The following is a 12,269-nucleotide window of genomic DNA, read 5'->3' as shown; positions in this document are numbered from 1 at the left end:
AATGCAGAAAAACAATGTAAATAATATTCAGTGATTTGTGGTTTTGTGAAGTGCGTTTGTATGCGTGTGTGTGTTTGTTCATCTTCGCCTGTACAATAACTCAGGAGGTAAGCAGAAGAGTCCCCGTATAGCAGTTTTATCCATAAGGAAACTGAAAGTTGGAGAAGTCAACTCTCCTGATGCCAAAGTTCACTCTTTTTCTCTGCTATTCCATCTCACTGCCTCTAGAATGGCTCTGATGCCCACTCATTTTGAAAAAGGTGATTAGTGATGCAGAGATAGGGCAACTATGAGCAGGACTGGCCAAATAAAGACAAGATAGGACCCCGCTAGAAGGCACTTGTAAGGTGCTCAGGCTTTGATGACTCAAAAAAAAGATGACACTTTGATGACACTGAAGAAAAAAAAAAGCACTTTCCTCACCCTGGGATGCTAAAGCCAAAGAATCCCAAGAGTTTTGGATGCCCCCCCCCCCCCGCAAATCTGCATAGGGTCAACTGGCCCCTTTGCAAATAGAGGAACTACTTGCAGTGGTTTTAGTTCCTGTCCATGAGGTAGGTACAAATGCAGGTGCCAAGAGCAAAGAATTCTTGGTAAACGAATGAATGCATTCCAGGGCTTACCTGGTCTTGCTGTCACTGTCTTGGGTGTTGTCATTGGGATTGCTGTGAATACAAGATGACACCCTTCAGGTAAAAAGGGAGGATGTGGGTAAGTCAAGATGGCCACCTCCCTTAAACACCAAGATTCTGGTTGACTCTTTCTCCCTGGCATCTTTATAATGAGTGACCTCCCCCACCCAATCAAACTCTGTTTACACGTGATCTTGCTATTCCTCAGATGTGTGGGATCCAGCTGAAATGATATCGTCCTTCTCTTCTCAGCTGCTGGAAATATAACAACACTTAAGTTGTGCCATTCTGTGCCAAAATGTGAACATGCAGGGTGTCCTTCCAGGGAAAAAAGCATTTCTTTCATGTGCTGCTGTTTTGTTAACTTTCCCTAAATGGGGAATGCTTGATTAGGTGCGTCTCAATGTCTTTGATAAAAGCAAGGAATTGAGAAATCAAATTGATGGTTACCAATTTACAGAGACCCAACTGTTGGTATGTGTCACTTGGTTCCACAGTGAATGAGCATCAAACTTGTGCAAGATGTGTGCAGACAGAATGTCTCGGCTAGCTGGACGGATACGGGAAATTCAGAAACGTAAGAGAGAGATCAAACTATGCAAATAAAAGCACCAGCAGTGGGGACAGAGGCAGACACACGAAGGAAGAATGAAGGTAAAGTGACAATAGTAAACGTGACTCACTGATTAGATGTGGGGTCCGGGAAACCGCCTCTGCAATGATAGAGAAACCTCATCAGTAACTGTTCAATCACAGTGACAGTGACTTTCTCTGATCCACTTTGTGACACAGAGCGTGTCCTCTGTGTTTCACGGCACATTTCCCAAGCTTGCTACTGAGCCTCCCCGGCGCCTGCTGACAAAGTGGGAGACTGGTTTGAACTGTGGTTCAGACTGACTGGTGGACCAGGGCGGATGCTAGAACTGCACATGAGGTCCGTGAGGGAGCCTTTTTTCTCTTAGTGGTAAATAGTGCAGGACCCATCTGTGGGTGACCTCAGGACAATTACTGAACCTCTTATGCCTCAGTTTCCTCATCCATAAAAGGGGAAGAACCATGGGTTCGTGTGAGGATAAGGAGGGAACGCATATAAAGTGCTTATAGTGTTGCCTGGCATGAAATAGGCGTTCGGTAAATGTTCGTTGCTATTTTGATCACCTTTGTTGTGCTTACCAAACCTTGAGAACCTGGGTTTCATCAGAAACCAACCTTGGCTTAGCTTCTGTCTGCCTTCTGGCTGCACGTCCTATACACCCCATCTCTGTGCTCATACGGCTCCTTCACCTGCTGTGCCCCCTCCCTATTTCTCGACTCACAGCTTGGCCAGGCTTAAAGACAAACGTAAGGCTGTTTCCTCCTGTGTTTCCCTCATGTGTACAGCCTGCGTCTCTCTCTCTCTCTCTCTTTTCTAATGTTTTTTTTTTTGCTGAGATGCGTGTGTGGGTGTCAGTTTAGTCTATTCTAGTCTATTCTATTTGTTTGCCTTCATTTAGTAAATTCTACTTGTCCTCTCATTGCATCATGTGCTCGTCTTGAACTTCTAGGTTGTACCCAAGCCCCTCCTAGGCTGAGACCACACCTTCTTTTAAAGCTGTAAGTTTGAAACCACCCACCTCGTACTAGATTCAGAGTAACTCCAGAAATGGCTTCCTAATGGGCTGACTGCAATGAGGCGTTTATGGGAAACCAGATCCATGGTGAAGTTGCCAAGTATTCAGCACTTATGATGCGCCATCACTGTGCTAAGGGCTTTTACTTGTGTCATTTCAGGTAAGCCCCACAACAAGCCTAGGAGGTAAGCTTCTCTTATTCCCATTATAGGGGGAATGGATTGAGGCACAGAGAGGTCAGGTCTCTTGTCCAGCATTAGAGAGTAAGCGGCTGGCTCTAACTAGCCCTGAGGCGGGCCGTCCAGCTCTCGCTCCAAAGTTCCTGCTCCTAACTACCATTCATACCTTTGGCTGCAGAGTAATAATAAGCGATGAAGTTTTTCCCTATGTTGTTGAAGCTTCGGAAGTACACGAGGGTCAATGAGCTGGAGGAGGACGCGTAGGTGAGGTAGGAACCAGAGCAGGTCTTCCCCAGGGACTTTGCCGAGGATGGAGGGCCGTCCAGGATTTCAAAATATTCATTGGTGCAGTCGAGGCTAGGGAAGCAAAGACAAATGGCTACCTCTTGGCCTCCCCATTAGCGGATCTTGGAGGTAGCCATGAGGCAGACCCTTTCTTTCAAGACAACGAAGCTGGGGCAGATTAAAAGCCTGTCAGTCATTTAAACATAGTTTGGATTCTTTTTATCCCACCTTTTCTTAAGGGGATGGGATTTTCCCTGGAAGAGGGAAGAGGAGGCTGAGACAACAGATGGACACCTGCTGATGCCTGGGACTGTGGGTGCCTGGAAGCCCAGGGCCAAGGCCGGGCCAAGCAACGGCCTGCCTGTGGGACATGGCTTCAGGTTGCAAATAACTTATTTACAAACTTTACGGGAGACCTGCCCAGAGGTCTGCCCAGCTTGCTTTGTGCAAGTCATACGATCTGTCAGCTCTTGTTCTATGTTGTGGGGTTTTGTCCAGATGCCCTGGTGTTAGAGTCAGAAGACCATTTCCATGCCTTGGCCTGATGAGTGGTGCCCTCTAAGTCATATTAAAAAAAAAAAAAAAAGGTTTTTTTTTAATGTTTTCCTTATTTTTGAGACAGGGAGAGACAGAGCGTGAGCAGGGGAGGGGCAGAGAGAGAGGGAGACACAGAATCTGAAGCAGGCTCCAAGCCCTGAGCTGTCAACACAGAGCCTGACGCAGGGCTCGAATGCACAAACCGCGAGATCATGACCTCAGCCGAAGTCAGACGCTTAACCGACTGAGCCACCCAGGCGCCCCAGTCATCTTTTTTTTTTTTAAGTTTACTTATTTATTGAGAGAGAGAGAGAGAGAGCACAAGCAGGGGAGAGGCAGAGAGAGAGAATCCCAAGTAGGCTCTGTGCTGTCAGTGCAGAGCCCGACGAGGGCTTAAACTCATGGACTATGACATCATGACCTGAGCTGAAATCAAAAGTCAGACACTTCACCGACTGAGTCACCCAGGTGCCCCTAAGTCATCTTTTGATTAAGCAAAATTCAAAAGTAATAAATAATTCAAGTTGTTCCTGGGAATTAATTTCCATAAGACACTCATTTGCGAATGACATCAAACTTGACTACTTACAATATTAAAACCTGAAATTTCTTAATTTATTAGGTCTGTTGTGGGGGGTGTTTCCCGGGAATCTGCATCTTTAACCAGACACTGAAACATACATTCCCTCTCTCTCTCTCCCTCTCACCCTCTCACTCTCTTTCTCCTTCTCTCACACACGTGTGCACGCGCACACACACACCCACCCACACGTAGATGTAGGAAATGCTGAGAGCAGAATAAGATATGTGGCCCAGCCAACAGTATTGTATTACTTCCCGATTTGACATTGTCCTACAGTTATATAAAAGCCACCATTGGGGGAAGCTGAGTGATGTGTATGCGGGACTCTATGTATTGTTTTTGTGACTTCCTATATGTCTACAATTATTTCAAAATTCAAAATTCAAAAGGGTGTGAAGGACTCTTTTGCTTATGAGAATCAAGCATGGGAAAATGCTTGGAACTTTAAACTGCACATGTACTTAAATAATGTACTTGTGACTTACTTAAGATATGGAAATGCCAGCAGTATATGATCAGATGCCTTTGCCTTGATTTCCCACACACAGGTTATGTTGTCATGCATTTCATTCCGTGGGGGATTCCTAATCGCTCCAGATGAATTAGTGATAATGCTGCCACACTGAGATTTTTCTAAAAGCAGAAAGGTATTTTAGAATTTCAGTCTTTTTCATTGTTCAGTTCACTCATTTTGTGATTTATGCTTTATTTTCCTTTCTTTTTTTTTTCCACAAAAAAGGTCTCATGGGTCATTACCTTGTGGGTATTGTCTTAGGACATATCAGACACATAAACCAGTCTAAAAACTCTTGGAAACTTAGGAAATTAAGGCATGAAAGTGTCAGAGTTTTGAAACATCTCTCTCTTTTTTTGAGAGTTCTACCACTGACATGGTCTTACGGGGCAGAGCAGTTACCCAATATCAGTCAGAATCTTTCCCTCTGGTTACTCCCTAGTGGTGGGTTCTGCGGCTTTGATTTTTGTCAGGCCACCAGTAGTAATGAGTAAGCAGCTTCATTTTCCCAATTAAAGCTGAGCCTACATGGAGCCTGTATGTGTATGAAGATGTCAGTGTTCCATCTGTCATCTGTTATAATTTATTAAAATTACGCTATTAGAAATCCACTCGGTAGTGAGAACTTTCCCTGAGTCATCCACCCCTCCAACATTGACATCATTCTGTGTCTGCCTGTTCACAACCTGTCCATTTGTTTTCCCATCTGCTTGTCTGTCTGTCTATCCATCTGTCCAATACTTGGCACAAAATTAAAGATAACACCTATGACAGTGGCATTCTCCATCAGATTATCTGGCTGTGTGAGAACTGGACCTACACTTGATTGGCTCTGGTCATCTACCCGTGTCTCTTCCATAGAAAGACCAGCCAGGCCCTCCAGGCATCAGTATTATTTTAGTCCTTTATCTCCGAGTGGTGCTAAGAAAAGTTTAGTGAAGCTTCTGGAATCCCAAGATACAGGCAACAAGAAAGGGGGGGGGGGGAATGGAAATGGAAGATGAAAGAGAAAGGACAAACAAGGAAGACAGAGATTGTCAGAGAAAGGAAAAGGTGGGAAAGAAGAACAAGGTCATTATGGAGGCAGCTCTCTGAAATGATGCTCTTGGGTAGCGCCCTGGCAACGTTGCTGTGTTAAGAGCTGCAATGTCCTTCACATGCAGTGCCCATGGTGGAGACCACACAGGCTGGCATTACTTGATTATTTGGACTGCCTTCTTTGACTACACAGAAATGGAACTGGAACTGTAAATTTATCAGCCTTCATTATTGGACACTTTATTCAGAACATGAGTTCCGAGGGATGAGCCAGATAGGGCAGTAGTATTTTTGCTCCATTTCCTTGGAGAACCACTTCAGGGCTTGAGCTGGAAGATGGTGGTCAGAGCAGCCAAGGACACCAAAGTCTCACCTGCCATCATTGTTCCTGCTGTGAGGGCCAATGGGTGATCTGTCAAACACACAAAGGACATGTGGCTCATCAGCTGGTGCTGAGGTCCCCATCCCACCTGCACATGATACTCTGAAGCAGCTCATAACAAATACAGCGTGGGGTCCCTCCTAGAACTTCTAAGTCATCTCTGGGGGCAAAGGCCAGAGCATGTTGGGGATGTTAATATGTAGGAGATGGAAGAAGCACTGATCTAGATCCTTCCCAGACTTTGATAAATTATCCTCTTGTCAGACAGACATATGAGGTATCTTAAAATTCAGGGATTAAGAAAACTAAGGACATGAAATTCTGGCACCCGTAGACAACTCCAGTGACCCAAGGACACTTCGAGGTAAGAATAGGAAGAGGCACTGATTCATCCCTTCTTTTGACCTGGTGAGTCAGCACCTAAGGATGCTGCAGATCCTCCTTCGTGTCCCCCGGAGACCCTTTCCTGGGACCAATGCATTCCCACCTGCTAGACAACCCAGGAGGCAATGTGCCTGAAGCTTTATCAGAGCTTTTCCACTCAGCCTTACTTATGACCCATTGTCCGACCCAACGCTGAGGGCAGGGCATCAGGGAATGTGGGAGATTGAGAAGGAGAGATGGCACTAGCATGGAAAACTCTGGGTGCTGGCGCTCAGAGCATGCAGGAAAACCAATGGCAAAGGCGGCTCTGGGGGCACCAGGAACAAGGCAGAGGCAGGGAGAGGGTGGGGATAGAATTGGGTCACCTTGACTGTGGCCAGGTCCAGCCCACCAGCCATCTGCCCCTGGGCAGGAAGTGTCCTTCCCCACCTCTTATGTTTTTACCACCCCCTACCCTAGCCACCCATATCTCATTGCCATTACCTTGCAACCCCCAGAGCTGACAACCTGAAAGTGCTATGCAGAGGTCTGGGAAATTTAAAATCTGCTGCCTCTGTGTAAAATGGGGAGGAAGTAGAAAGTGAGGCTGGATCAGATGATTTCTAAGGTACTATCCATTTCTCCCACCAGACAGTCAGGTGACTCCGTGTGTCCCAGTCACTCCACTGGCCTGGAGAATGACATATCCAACTTCCAGCAGAACCTCTTCCCCAAAGTTTGGGTAAACTGCACATGTAAATATCGCCTTCCTTACCTGGTGGTGTGGCCATAGAATATTCAGCATCTGTAAGTGTGAAGGGTTAAGATATCTGTTGTAAGCAAATAACGTATTGGTTCTTTCTCAATACCTACATTTACGTTGTCTTTTGAAAAGTACTGTCTTGGAAAGAGCCAAGGCTGGGCTCTGCCAGGGAGGGGAGCAGGGGTTTACCTGAACAGATCACACCGGCATCTTCTCCGTGCCCACAGTTGTGGGAAAGCCAGCCGATGTGGGAGCACTCCTCCAGGTGCTGTTCATCCCCCCTGCAGCGCACATTGTCAAGGAGGATTTTCCCAGATCCTTCCCCAAAGTGGGCCTCACCTGGGGCTGAAATGGCCCAGCCACACCCCAGCTGCCTGCAGATGATGTTTGCTTCTGACAGATCCCAGAGGTCATCACACACGGTCCCCCAGACTCCCCGGTAGAAGAGTTCCACGCGGCCTGTACACCTCCCGTGGCCACCTACCAGCCGCACGGGGGCCCAGCCTCCTGGGGAAGAACCAGGGGTCAAGGGGTGATGGCCACTCGCTCTGCCTTTTGATGACTAGACTATCTGATACCCAACCTAACTTTTCTTACTTTCTAGGACTTTGTTATTCACACTCTTCACGCTGTCGTGTGAGATCCCTTGCCATTCTCCACGTGTGTCTGCTTTGAGAAGCCTATAATGTCTCCCTAATCCACACTCTATTTAAGGCTGCTTGCCTGTGGTAGAGTATTTACCAAAATGACCACAGTTCTTCTCTTCCCGATCTCCCCACTCTTTACAATGTGACATTGCAGCTCTGCCCAAGAGGTTCTAAGCTGGTGGCCTGGGACTTGCGTTGGCCAGTAGAATATGGCAGAAGTAATGGTGCACTCATGTGAAACTGAGGCCTCAAGAGGCATGACAGGCTTCAGTGTACTCCCTGGGAACACTGAGGTAATCATGCGAATAAGCTTGAGCTAGGCTGTGGGTGACGAAAGACACATGACCTCATTGCCTCCGTTACCTCCGATAACAGCTATGGAACTATAAGACATGTGAGGGAGGCCATCCTAAGCCAGGAAGTCTTCACCTGACTTGCTGGATAGTCACAGATGCATGAGCAAGCCCAGCCGAGTCAGTCAAGACCAGCCAAGCCTATCTTAGATTGGCAGAGCTGCCCAGGTGACCCTTAGACTCATGAGCAATGATAAATGATCGTCATTTTAAACCATTGTGCTTTGGGATGGTTTTACATGGCAATAGATAATTTACACACTTGCTTATCTGTTAAGATAAGTTACTTTTTGTGGTGACCATTTTGCAACATATACAAATATGGAATCATTATGTTGTAGACCTGAAACTAATACAATGTGATATGTTAATTATACCTCAATAAAAAAAATGGATGTAAAGAAGAAAGCTTGGGCAGATATATAAAAAATGTAAATTTATAAAAAACACAAAAAAGAAAGATGTGGAGTGTGAATTCATGTGATTGAACTCACAGAGCCAACAATGGCGCCTTTGGTAATCACCACGCCCTCAAAGCCATGGCCAACAGCCAGGAACTATGGCACCTGCTGGGCACTATTCTACCAGGGATGCTCAAACCCTGAAGAGTGATAATGGCTCCTCTCTCTCCTTCCTGAATCTTTTTTCTTTTTCTTCTTTTTTTAAATGTTTATTTATTTTTGAGAGACAGAGACAGAGTACGAACAGGCAAGGAGCAGAGAGAGAAGAAGACACAGAATCTGAAGCAGTCTCCAGTCTCTGAGCTGTCAGCACAGCTTGAACTCATGAACCGCGAGATCATGACACGAGCAGAAGTCAGATGCTTAACCAACTGAGCCACCCAGGTGCCCCCCTTTTTTAATCTTTTGACTGTACAGCTAGATTAAGAGACTCAGGAGTCCAATGTTTTACTCCTACCTTATCTGACCTCAGACTAGACCTAATTTGTAAAAGAAGAAAAAAGCTAACTCAGGGCTGAATATCCTAAAATATCGCTCATCCCTGATCACAGCAGAAAACCATCTCAAAGAGCCAACTCACTGTTCACTAATTCTGTATGGTTATCGGCCAGCCCTAAGTTCTAATTTGGAACACATGTTAATGTCTCCAACCCTGCAGCTCATAGGGAGTCTATATGGTTTCTTCCCTGCTTGACATAATCCCATTGCCCCCTCATCCTTCAAGTCCTGCCAAGAACCCTTGGATCTGGATGGAGACCCTCTTCTGGGAGCCCATGGCATTCTGTGCTTCCCCATTAGAGTATTCACCACACTTTTTGGTAACAGTTTCTTCCCCCCTCCTCCCACGGACTTAACTTACTTGAGGATCAGCTCTGTTTATTGCTATCTATAACGCCAGTGACATTATGAATCCTTAGTGACATATATTCATTCACTCATTCATTGTTGAATGAACAAAGTTGTTCAGAAGACATATTATAAACAGAAACAGTCTTACCTGGAGGTGCAGAAGAAGGTGGGTGTTGAGTCACTGATGTGGGAAGTAGGTTCTCATAGGCTGTTGGTGGGTAAAAAAGAAGGATGGTCATCTGGGAGCAGTCAAAACATTGGGAGAAGATACAGTTGCTTCAAGGCATCATCTGTCTTCTCCCAGGATTCACCAGGAATAACCATGACACTGTATTCTAAGTCCAGTGACCTCACAGCCACAAGATCTTCATTTAGGACAGAGCATGGTATTATTGCCTGTTGACGAATGAACATGCACTACATGGCCATCAGAAAAGCAAAACTCGTGGACAATTTGCCCCGTGTGACCTGCCGTAGGAGAGACCATCAGTTGGCCATCATCTCTTTCTTTGCTGCCTTCTCTCCAGGTGTGTCATGACTTCACCTGAACAAAGCAAGGAGATTCACAAAGCAGTTCCTGGAAGTGGAGTGCAGGAGAGGGAGGAGGGCATCGACTCTGAAATGCACCAGAAATCTTTGAGGGCAAAGAAACTATTTTACATCTTGACTGTAGTGGTGATTATACAGCTGCACACAATCACCCAAATCCATCTAACTGGACCTGAAAATGGGTGAGTTTTATGGTACACAAATCAAATATTAATTAAAAATATGATGGGTTGATGGATGAATAAAGGGATGATAGACAGATTGATAAATTTATTGTGTGATCTAGGTAGGTAGGAGCTCATTTTCAAATCCTTCAAATTCTGCTGCATATTTGAAAATCATCACAATAAAATGTCAGATGGGAAAGGGTCCCCCAATTTCTAGTACAAGACCTACATCTCCGTCCTTTGATGACTACCTCTCACTTGCCACAGTGCCACACACTTCATTCAGCCAATCCACGTGGCTGCTGATCCTCTCCTTGTTAGTCACAGAATGTCAAAGGCATAGAATTTTATGGAGCCTGGACTCCAATGTGCCTGTTCTAATGACATGGAAAGTGAGGGCCAACGTCATTCACCTGGAGAGAGACCAGCCAGGATCAGATTCCTTCAGCTCAGGCCCTTTGGTCCCCACCCCCCACACACAGCCTCCCTTAGTTGGCATTTGACCAAAAGAAAAGATTGTGTGAGTGCCTGGCACCAGTGCTTGTCTGGTGCCAGGCGTTTTGGGCATTGTCACGTGCAATTCTCAATTATTCAATTCTCTATGTTATTCTGACTCCTACAAAGAGAAATGAAGATGAAACGGGATCAAGACATGACATCACTTGGCTGAGGTCGTATAACTGAGGGTGAGCATATGCCATGTCTGCCCTCCCATTAGGGTGCAGACCCCGTGAAGGAAGAGCACTGGGGGGAGGGGTTTGACCTCTGCTGTGGCTCCAGTGTTTACTGGCACACAGTTCAGCATGTGGTGGACACTCAGTCAATATCCATGAACGGACAGATGGGTGAATAATGAAGCTGGGAACCAAACCAGGATCTGACTCTAAACCTCACACCAGGTCTAGTAGATGAGGCCAAATGTAAGACAGGTCCTACCTGGGGGCAAAGCAGCTGCAGACTGAACACCTGTCAACATGGAAAGAGACTGAGCATGTTATCGTGTCTTATTTAGTGATTATTTACTGGTAACATTCTAGTTTTAGGGAGCTTGGAGGCAGACAGCAGAGACCATGCCCTTGAGGATCTTAGCATGTCCTGGGGATTTGAGCCATGAGACCAGTCAGCAAATGCTGAGCATCCCAGGGGGCTTCAGAAGGCAGTGCTCCCCCAGGGACCTTAGATGTTGAGGGGTACGGCTCAGGACAAGCCAGGTGCATCCTGGCAGAGCTTGTCATTCGTAGGAACGTTTTCCCAGCTGCCAGAGGGACAGAATCAGGAAAGATTCTGTGAGGCAGAGTGCCAACTGGAAAGACACATAGGTTTGGGAAGGTCACCAGACCTAGACGTGGAGGGCTTGGAAAACCAGCTGACAAATTTGGCCCATCACCAGAGGTCACAAACTCAAACTCGAAAGTTTCCAAGAGCCGTGGGAATAAAACAAGTAAGGGGTTTGAGTGATGGGGACTGTGTGAACTGGAAAGCTGTTTCGTGACCAAAGAGTCAGCTCTTTCTCAGACCCAGTTGGTGAACGTAATAAAAGAATTTATTGTTTTGAGCCTTAACTTCTGTTTATACTTTTTTTTTTCCACAAATGGAAGAATTTGGATTTTTATGCCAGATAATGTGTTTTGGCTGAGTTCGAGTTCAGCCTGAATTTTCAAACCAAACAGGTCACATCTGAGCCTGGATCCGTGATCATGAGCCGTACTCAGCAATCTGCAGCCAAGGGGATGGTCAGGTCAATGCATAACTTTGAAAGGGTATAGACAACACCAGTGGGCTGCCTTGATCCACTGACATTTCTGGACCGTGCTGGCTGTGTGTGTGGAAGAATGAGTAGTGAGGGGATAACAGTAGCCTTCCAAGTGAGGACTGACAGTCAGCCCCTCACCTGTGCAGACGACACCAGCATCCTCCAGGTGCCCACAGTTGTGCCCGGCCTCAACCCTGTGCGTGCACTGCCCCAGGTGACTCTCGCTGCCCGCACACTGCACGTCGTCCAGCAAAATCTTCCCAGAGCCTGCCCCGAAGTGGGCCCCCGTGGGTGCTGCCACAGCCTGGCCACACTGCAGCTGGCGGCACACGACTGTGGCCTCAGCCAGGTCCCAGAAGTCATCACACACGGTCCCCCATGTGCCCTGGACGAGAACCTCCACTCGGCCCGAGCACCTCCCTGTGCCATTCACCAGCCTCACGGTCATGGAAGCTCCTGGGGAGACAGAGCAGCGGGATATTGTGAGATTGACCTTTATTTATGTCAGCATGTTGCCTTGATCCTGTTACAGTGGGCCGATATACTGCTGTTGTCATAATTCCTCTGGGTTGGGCAGATAGAGAGATCAATGGTCTTGGAACAT

Source organism: Leopardus geoffroyi, chromosome D2 (genome assembly GCF_018350155.1).
Source record: "Leopardus geoffroyi isolate Oge1 chromosome D2, O.geoffroyi_Oge1_pat1.0, whole genome shotgun sequence".
Taxonomy (NCBI): domain Eukaryota; kingdom Metazoa; phylum Chordata; class Mammalia; order Carnivora; family Felidae; genus Leopardus; species Leopardus geoffroyi.
Note: the sequence above shows the minus strand (reverse complement) of the source record.